Raw genomic sequence first — 10682 nt, 5'->3', positions numbered from 1 at the left:
TTTGCAAGGACAGATGCTTTTTTTGGGCTCAGCTAAAACTAAAGTCTAGTCAGACAGCCCAAATCAAAACCCATTTTATTTCTCCTGCAAGTTTAAGTAGGAAATCAGTGCAGCTAAGAGTGTGAAGTGAAATCTCTAGAATTTATAATGAATAGGTCAGTCCCTGAACTGCACATTTCTCCCTTTCCTATTTTTACATATAAAATTTTGGCCGTCATTTCCACCATTCCCAAACTCTTCTTTAAAAAAATTGTTCTAAATAATACTATTGAAAATAAAATAGCAGCCTATCAACATATAGAGCTGACATAGGGACCACATCTGGGTAGGTTTCCTTTAAGGAAACTCTCTACTCGACCTTCGGTCTTTCCATATGTGGCTTAATCCAAGAGCAAATGAGGATGTCCTCTTAGAAAGGAAGCATATTAAAACATTTACCTTGGGATTAATGAAGAATGGAAGACATTTGGGCAGGAAAGTGGGAAAGGAGAATGAAGCCATCGGGTGCCTAACACTGTAAGTAACTTAGAAGTTAGGCACTCAACATAAAGTTTTGCATTAAAGATTAAAACACAGAGTTTCCAATAAGTAAAGTCTTTATGGGAGTTTACACCAACTATCACCCATATCACTGGGTCCTTATAGAATTATTTTTAGGCTTAATACTTACTTCCCGAAGAAGCCTTTCTTTCCTCTCCAAAAAGCTCAAGTCCTTGTTTCATAGACTATAGCAGTACATGCCTTTCATTAAAAGCCCCATCAATGTGATCACAGCTGTAATTGTACACGTATCCAAATCATTCATTGTTAACTATCTGTCTTTCCCTGAGATATGGACTTCATACAGGCAAGGACTCTGTCTGCCTTTATTCCCTGAGCCCCCACAGTGCCTAATATAGTGACTCCACATAAAAAGAATCTAATAAACATTTGTAGAGTTAATAAATATATTCATTGAGTACAGAAATATTGAACCAAATTCTGTCCTGGAGACTAGAGTAGTGTTTCCCCGAGAGTCCTTGGAGTGAGAAAGCCTGGGTTTGAGTCTTGGCTGTGATACTTATTAGCTGTGTGGTCTTAGTCAAATTAATTCCTCTCTCTGTGCCTCATCTGTCAACTGGTGATAATAATAGATCTTACTTCACTGGGTTATTACATAGGTAAAATGAATTTAAATATATACATTGCTTAGGCCAGGCACGGTGGCTCACGTCTGTAATCCCAGCACTTTGGGAGGCTGAGGCGGGTGGATCACGAGGTCAGGAGATCGAAACCATCCTGGCTAACACGGTGAAACCCTGTCTCTACTAAAAATGCAAAAAAATTAGCCAGGTGTGGTGGCACGCGTCTGTAGTCCCAGCTACTCAGGAGCCTGAGACAGGAGAACAGCTTGAACCCGAGAGGCAGAGGTTGCAGTGAGCCGAGATCGCGCCACTACACTCCAGCCTAGGCAACAGAGTGAGAATCTGTCTCGAAACAAAACAAAACAAAACAAAATGTACATTGCTTACAGCAATGCCCTGTACATAACAATCCCTGAGAAAATATAACCTACTGTTATTATGATTCTTACAAACACCACTTTGGCTAGATGATCTGGGAATAAAAAGGCATATTTCATCCAATAATTTTGGAAAATACTGATTTAAATAAAGTTAAAGGGCTGCCTGTTTCAAGACTTATCAGAACTTTCAAAATACTAATGTGCATTATGAATGTCTAAGGGGGACATCTTGTACAGTGTTTCCAAAATGTATTTGATGACAGAATCCTACTTGTGAGTAAATTATACTAGCGTAGCTCATGGATAGTTTATGGAACACATTTTGTGAAATGCTGGATTTGATTCTTTGGTAGAAAAATAACAAGATGCCGGGTGTAGTGGCTCATGCCTGCAATTTTAGCACTTTGGGAGGCCAAGGTGGGCAGATCACTTGAGTTCAGGAGTTCCAGACCAGCCTGGGCAACATAGCAAAACTCTGTCTCTACAAAAAGTATAAAAATTAGTGTGGTGGTGCGTGCCTGTAATTCTAGCTACTTGGGAGGCTGAGGTGGAGGGATTGCTTGAGCCTGGAGGCAGAGGATGCAGTGAACCATGATCGTGCCAGTACACTCCAGCCTTGGTGACAGACCTGTCTCAAAATAAAAAAGAAAAAGAAAAATAACAAGAAACAAAATTTGGGAGGAAATATTTTTCAAAATTATAGATTGAAGAAATATTATTTAAGAAAGTAACTCTTTCTTAAAATATAATTAATGACACATAAAATATATGAAAGGAAAATCTAGTCTTAAGTGTTGTGTTTTGTTTTGTTTTGTTTGAGACAGAGTGTCACTCTGTCGCCCAGGCTTGAGGGCAGTGGCACGATCTCGGCTCACTACAGCCTCCACCTCCCTAGTTCAAGCAATTCCCCAGCCTCGGCCTCCTGACTAGCTAGGATTACAGGTACCTGCCACCATGTCCAGCTAATTTTTTTGTATTTTTAGTAGAAACGGGGTGTCACCATGTTGGCCAGACTGGTCTTAAACTCCTGACCTCAGTCAATCTGCCCGCTTTGGCCTCCCAAAGTGCTGGGATTACAGGCGTGAGCCACTGTACCTGGCCAAGTTTTTATTTCTTTATTTTTGGAGACACACTCTGTCACTTTATCACCCATCACCTAAGCTGGAGTGCAGTGGTGCAATCTTAGCTCACTGCAACCTCTGCCTCTCAGGTTCAAGCGATTCTTATGCCTCAGCTTCCCAAGTACCTGGGACTACTGGCATGCACCACCATGCCCGGCTAATTTTTGTATTTTTAGTAGAGGTGGGGTTTCACTGTTTTGGCCAGGCTGCTCTTGAATTCCTGGCCTCAAGTGATCACCCACCTCAGCCTCCCAAAGTGCTGGGATTACAGGCGTGAGCCACCACGCTCAGCCTAGCATTAAGTTTTTAAAGCCCAATGTCTTACTTGGGCTGAGGTACCAGAGCCCTTATAGCACCTGAGAGCAAAATCCCAGCTTAAGCTTGGGAGCTTGCGGAAAGGTCCACGCATAAGACAAGGCTGAGCTCCACACTCACAGGTGCGCCTGGTGATGTGCTTAGTTACAAATTAGACTTTGCCTTTCTCCTTCTCCCTACAAATAATCTAACCAGGTACATTTGTTTGCTAGGACTGCCATAACAAAGTACCACAGACTTGGTGGCTTAAACAACAGATATTAAGTTTCTTACAGTTCTGGAGGCCAGAAGCCTGAGGTGTCATTAGGGCTTGTAAGTGGCCATTCTCTTGATGTCTTCATATGGTCTTCTGCTCTGTGCCTGTCCAAATTTCCTCTTCTTATAAGAACACCAGTCATACAGGATTAGGGTTTTCATGAAAGATCTCATTTTAATTTAATTACCTCTTTAAAGACCTGATCTCCAAATACAGTCACATTCTGAGGTCCTGGGGGTTAGGACTTCAGCATATAAATTTTTGGGCAAGGGATGGAGAGGGTTGGAAATGACACAATTCAGCCCATAACACAAGCTCTGATTTCTCTCACTGGCCACCCCAAAGAGTGGAGGAAAATTGGGCAAGAAACGATGGTGATGGGTAACTTAGCAGAGGGCTTAAATTTTTCCTTTTCATGGGCCAGGCGAGGTGGCTCATGTCTGTAATCCCAGCACTTTGGGAGGCTGAGGCAGGTGGATCACAAGGTCAAGAGATTGAAACCATCCTGGCCAACATGGTGAAACCCCGTCTCTACTAAAAATACAAAAATTACCTGGGCATGGTGGCACGTGCCTGTAGTCCCAGCTACTTGGGAGGCTGAGGGGTTATTGTGTGTCCTTTTCAATTTCCTGCATTACAAAACAAAAAGGATTTTTTTCTTTTTCAGATGGAGTCTCACTCTGTCGCCAGACCAGAGTACAGTGGTACAATCTTGGCTCACTGCAACCTCCACCTCCCGGGTTCAAGTGATTCTCCTGCCTCAGCCTCCCAAGTAGCTGGGACTACAGGCACGTGCCACCATGCCCAGGTAATTTTTGTATTTTTAGTAGAGACGGGGTTTCACCATGTTGGCCAGGATGGTTTCAATCTCTTGACCTTGTGATCCACCTGCCTCAGCCTCCCAAAGTGCTGGGATTACAGACATGAGCCACCTCGCCTGGCCCATGAAAAGGAAAAATTTAAGCCCTCTGCTAAGTTACCCATCACCATCGTTTCTTGCCCAATTTTCCTCCAACCATTTTAGCTCTTACTCTGTCTCCCACAAACCAAGAGAGCCCCCATGACTCAGGTCCTCCAGTGCCTCTACCTTCCTTTTGGGAACAGCTGAGCAGCATTGTGCTTCTCCACAGATTCCCAGTGCCCATCCTTAAAGAATCTTTGCACCACTCAACCCAATCATCCTTTTCAGATCCTGCCACTTCCTCTGCTGCCAAGGGTCTGCTATCACAGAATAAGGATTTAAAACCCACAGAATCCCAAAGATCTCCTCCAACAGTGTTAAAATAGGGATAATCTTCTTTCACAACTGGGGAAACACAGGGCACTCACAATCTGATGACAGCTTACAGGACTGTGAACAGCCTCAGTGCCTAACACAGCCATGGCTATTGTTCTAAAACAGTGAGGATGGACTTCACCAGCTTCCCTCGGAACCAGGAACTGGGTAGAGGGCATGGCTGTAAGAGTTAAAGAAAGAGAGAGGCAACACAAAATGCGGCTTAACAGTCAAAGACAGGTTTATTTTGGAGAGATAGCCCTGAGAGGGGCTTCTGGCCAATTTCAGTCAGGAGCACTTTCTCTTGCAGACTAACAGTATATATTGGTTTTAGGGTGAGGGGGCTTATCACAAACTTGGACTGTTTCTGTGTGAAGGAGAAGTTTATGGTGGGATTGGAATGTCTCTGGGTGGAGGGGAAGTTATCTTGGGGCTGACATCTTTCCGGCCAGAGTGGGGTTATCTCAAGGCTGGCATCTTCCCAGCTGGTGGGGGGTTATCTTGGGGCTAGCACGTCTCTGGTCAGGCAGGAGTTCGGAATGTTTCTGATTAGAGAAGTTATTTGTGGTTTATGTTCACGCTGACCTTAGCCATTAGGCTGATGCCCTTTGGATTTAGGTGGTTTTTTATTAAGGTGAATTTTAAAATGAGGTGCTGGTCAACGATGGTTATGCTGCTATTCAGTCAATGGCAAGGCATTTGGTTTCTGTAATGGAAAGCAGGAGACATTTTTTTTTTTATTTTTAATTACCTTGTTATGTGATAGAAGTCACAGAGTGAAAGAAAAGTATGAAACGTTGCCTTTTTACATACCCGCCCTTCTGATAGGCTATATGTTTTAGGGACAGATAACTTCCTAATGAGACTTTTTATAATAAAGCTTTCATCGTTTCGAAAAATATTAACTTTTGTAGCTCTTCCGGGTAGATCAAAAGGACCCTGCAGTTATAGTTACAATATCCTAAAGATTTAGCTTCTCAGTAATAATGGGTAAGAGCCTTAGCATTGCCATGGGCCAAAACTATATTATTTGAAATGAAACCTCTCATAAATATCCAACTATGAAGTCACTATCTATCAACTGCTGTTATATAAACAGGACAGTGCTAAATCTCCCATCTGCCAATATCAGAGCTGCCACAAAGAATGATTTGGTGTCCAGTACTCACAAATTAAACAAGCTCTTGCTCTGTCAGCCAATTCTGGGAAGCCAAGTTTGGTTTGGGCAGCCACAGTGTAGGAGGGTCCAAGTAAGGAGACCTGGTAGGGCCTGAATTCCTCATGCATTTCCCTTTTGCCAAAAGCTTAGACCTCCCGTAGCCTCAGTAGTTCTCTTCACTGGTATAAGATGTGATCAATTCTTTACAAAGAACACTGGAGCAACCAGCGGCCACCTCCTACCCCCTTTTCCACAGCTTTCTCCACATCTTTGTGTCAGAGTCAAGCCCTGGACTTTGAAAACCAAAAATAAAATTCTAAGACCCCCCAACTGACTAATGGACACCCTCTCAGCCAAGGGCACGCCAAAGAAACCTGAAAACCTAATTCAGGCCATGATGGGAAGCGGGAGTCAGGTATGCCTCATTATACTCTCCTCCATTGGGGATTCAGGCTCAACTGACCAGCATTAACATTAAAACAGAGATCTTAAGACTGACACAACAGACTCTGTAGCAGTAAGATACCAGCATGACAGCTAGCAGGCCCTGAAGGAAATCAAAATATTTTAACCCCAAATTTATTTATTTGACACATTTTGAAATGGCCCTGCAAAGCTGTCTCTTGTGGGGAAAATCTACATTCTGTAGAGAATCCCCTTCGTCTTCCAGGTCTTTTTCCTGATCCAGGAGAGAATTAACTAAGAGTCTGGCATCTTTTTTTTTTTTTTTTTTTTTTTTGAGACAGAGTCTTGCTCTGTCACCCAGTTTGGAGTGCAGTGGTGCAATCTTGGCTCACTGTGACTTCCGCCTCCTGGGTTCAAGCAATTCTCATGCCCCAGCCTCCCGAGTAGCTGGGATTACAGGCAGCTGCCACCATACCTGGCTAATTTTGTATTTTTAGTAGAGACAGGTTTTCACCATGTTGACCAGGCTGCTCTTGAACTCCTGACCTCAGGTGATCCACCCGGCTCAGCCTCCCAGCATTCTGGGATTACAGGTGTTAGCCACAGCACCCGGTGAGTCTGGCATCTTTTTAAGTCTGATAAGAAACATTTGTAATGCATTTTCTCTGAAGCCTACTACCTGGAGGCTTCATCTGCATAATAAGAACCTTGATTTCCACAACCCCTGAACCCAGACCCTTTGTTCTATTGATTTCAGGTCTTTAAAGATTTAACTCTTTCAACCAATTGCCAATCGGGAAATCTTGGAATTCATCTATGACCTGGAAACCCCCCCACAACCTGCTTCGAGATGTCCCACCTTTCCGGACTGAACCAATGTACATTTTACATATATTGATTGTTGTCTTATGTCTCCCTAAAACGTGTAAAACCAAACCGTAGCCTGAACACCTTGGGCACAGGTTCTCAGGACTTCCTGGGGCTGTGTCACGGGTCATGGTCCTCACATTTGGCTAAGGGTAAATCTCCAAATATTTTACAGAATTGACTCTTCATCGGCAATTTCCAGCACCAAACAGGAGACTGGTCTCCCCTGAGCAGCTTCCCTGTGTTGCTCTCACGCTACTCTAAGTGAGCTCACACCTACCTGGTTCACTGTAGTTCTTTTTTGTTTTGTTTGTTGTTTTGTTTTGTTTTGTTTTTGAGATGGATTCTCGCTCTGTCACCCAGGCTGGAGTGCAGTGCTCACTACAACCTCTGCCTCCTGGGTTCAAGCAATTCTCGTGCCTAAACCTCCTAAGTAGGTGGGATTATGGGCATACCTCACCACACCTGGATAATTTTTGTATTTTTAGTGGAAGTGGGGTTTTGCCATGTGGCCACGCTGGTCTCAAACTCCGGACCTCAGGTGATCTGCCCACCGCAGCTTCCAAAAGTGCTGAGATTACAGGCGTGAACCACCATGCCCAGGCCAATTGCTGATGTTTCTGAGATAGGGCTCACTCTGTTGCCCAGGCTTAAGTGCAGTGGTGCAATCTCTACTCACAGCCTTGATCTCCAGGCTCAGATGATCCTCCCACCTCAGCCTCCCAAGTAGCTAGAATTACAGGCACACACCACCACATCAGGCTAATTTTTGTATTTTTAGTAGAGATGGGGTTTTGTCATGTTGCCCAGGCTGGTCTCAAACTCCTGAGCTCAAGTGACCCCCCAGCCTCAGCGAGTCAATCCTTAGAATCCAAAGTTCTGGGATTACAGGTGTGAGTCACCATGCCCAGCCCGTCCACTGTAGTTCTAGTCCATACCAGAAATGCGGATGGGATGTCAGTGGATCACATCTTGAGAAACTGCTGTAAACAGTGTGAAATCATCAATAGAATTTACTTTTAAGGGCAGGGATTACCTATTATTAACCTTTTCATATATCTTATTTGAGGGCCTGGAACATGATAGTCACTTAATACATGTGTGATGATCTGAGCTCAAGCCAAGATTATTGTTTTCAAGCCTAACATTTTTAAGTAGAGAAGTATCAGAGGTGACCAGGCGCAGTGGCTCACGCCTGTAATCCCAGCACTTTGGGAGGCCGAGGCGGGTGGATCACTTGAGGTCAGGCGTTCGAGACCAGCCAGCCAACATAGTGAAACCCTGTCTCTACTAAAAATACAAAAACTAGCCAGGCACGGTGGCGGGCACCTGTAATCCCAGCTACTTGGGAGGCTGAGGCAGGAGAATCGCTTGAACACAGGAGGCAGAGGTTGCAGTGAGCTGAGATTGCGCCACTACACTCCAGCCTGGGTGACAGAGTGAGACTCCATCTCAAAAAAAAAAAGTATCAGAGGCATTCAAACCAGAGCAACTCCATCTTGAGTAGGGAGGGGTTGGGTAAAATAAGGCTGAGACCTACTGGGCTTCATTCCCAGGAGGTTAGGAATTCTTAGTCACCGAATGAAACAGAGGTCAGAACAAGATACAGGTCACAAAGACCTTGCTAATAAAACAGGATGTAGTGGAGGAAAAAAAACAAAAACAAAACAAACAACCAGTCAAAACCCACCAAAAACCAAAATGGCAATGAAAGTGACCTCTAGTTGTCCTCATTGTTCATTATAGATGAATTATAATACATTAGCTTGCTAAAAGACACTCCCGCCAGCACCATGACCGTTTATAAATGCCATAGCAACGTACAGAAATTACCCTATACAGTCTAAAAAGGGGAGGAAATTTCAGCTCCAGAAATTGCCTATCCCTTTCCCAGATAACTCATGAATAATCCACCCCTTGTTTAGGATGTAATCAATAAGTCACTATAAGTATATTCACTTGAATAGTCCATGCCACTGCTCTGCCTATGAAGTAGCCAGAGTAGCCATTCTTTTATGCCTTTACTTTCCTTTTTTTTTTTTTTTTTGAGATGAGGTTTTGCTCTGTCGCCCACGCTGGAGTGCAGTGGCGCAATCTTGGCTCACTGCAACCCCTGCCTCCAGGGTTCAAGCTATTCTGGTGAGTCAGCCTCCTGAGAGTTGGAATTACAGGTGCATGCCACCATACCCTGCCAATTTTTTTTTATTTTTAGTAGAGACAGTGTTTCACCATGTTGTCCAGGCTGGTTTCAAACTCCTGACCTCAAGTGATCCGCCCCCCTTGGCCTCCCAAAGTGCTGGGATTACAGACGAGAGCCACCACGCCCAGCCGATTACTTTCTTAATAAACTTACTTTCACTTTACTCTGTGGACTCGCCCCAAATTCTTTCTTGCACAAGGTCCAAGAACCCTCTCTTCGGGTCTGGATCAGGATCCCTTTCTCGTAACAGAAGCAATATGATTGTTTTGGTTTTAGACAGCAAATAATAGCCAGGATGTTTAAAAATAGAACAACTTTCACTCATACTTCATTACTTCTCTAAAACAGATTAAAATACAATGTTAATTTGCTATGTCTTTCTCCAGCTTTAGTTAGAAAATGGAGAAAAAAGATTAGAGATCATAGTCAAGGGGACCAATTTTGCCTCCTTTAATTAAAGTGGAAGAACACATTAGAATAATAATTCCAGGTATAGGAATGGGTTTCTAATTGGTTGAGATTGCCATAACGCTAATGATGTACCAAACCCTATTGTAGGAGTATTTTTTTTTCTTTTTTGAGATGGAGTTTTGCTCTTGTCCCCCAAGCTGGAGTGCAATGGCGCAATCTTGGCTCACTGCAACCTCCACCTCCCAGGCTCAAGGGATTCTCCTGCTTCAACCTCCCAAGTAGCTGGGATTACAGGCACACGCCACCATGCCCAGCTAATTTTTGTATTTTTAGTAGAGACGGGGTTTCACCATGTTGGCCGGGCTGGTCTCGAACTCCTGACCTCAGGAGATCCACCTACCTTAGCCTCCCAAAGTGCTGGGATTACAGGCGTAAGCCACTGCAACTGGCCTCTTTTCTTTTTTTTTCTTTTTGGGAGCCACCGTGTTTTTTTAATAATCTAATTTTTGAGGTGACACGTGACCGCTTCTGCTATATTCTGTAGTCACAGAGATCAACCTTGGTTTAGCATGGGAGGGGAATACACAATGGTGTGACCAGCAGGAAGCAGGGGTCAGGGGAGGCTACCTTAAAGACTGCCTACTACAACCTTCAGGCTTCTGTTTCTATCTCTTGGGGCAGATATTACCTGAATTAGGGTCATCCAGAGAAACAGGCCAATAGGATGTATATATATCTCTCTAGAAAGAGGTGTATTATAAGGTACTGGCTCATATGATTATGGGGGCTGCCATTTGCAAGCTGGAGACCTAGAAAACCTCATGGTATAGCTCTGTCTGAGAGCCAGAGACCCTATGGTTCAGGTTCCAGTCTGAATCTGAAGGTCTCAGAGCCAGGAGTGCTGAGAGCAGGAGAAGATCAATGTCCCAGCTCAAGCAATCCAGCAGAGATAGTTCACCTTCTTCTTCTTCTACTCAGGCCCTCAACAGAATGGATGATGCCCACCCACACTGGTGAGGGCCATCTGCTTTAGTCAGTCTACCAATTCAAATGCTAACCTCTCCCAGAAACACCATCGCAGGCACACTCAGCAATAGTGTTTAGCAATCCGACTGGGCATCCTGTGCTGCAGTCAAATTGACACACAAAATTAACCATCACACTCCTC

This window comes from Symphalangus syndactylus, chromosome 7 (assembly GCF_028878055.3).
Source record: "Symphalangus syndactylus isolate Jambi chromosome 7, NHGRI_mSymSyn1-v2.1_pri, whole genome shotgun sequence".
NCBI lineage: Eukaryota > Metazoa > Chordata > Mammalia > Primates > Hylobatidae > Symphalangus > Symphalangus syndactylus.
Note: the sequence above shows the minus strand (reverse complement) of the source record.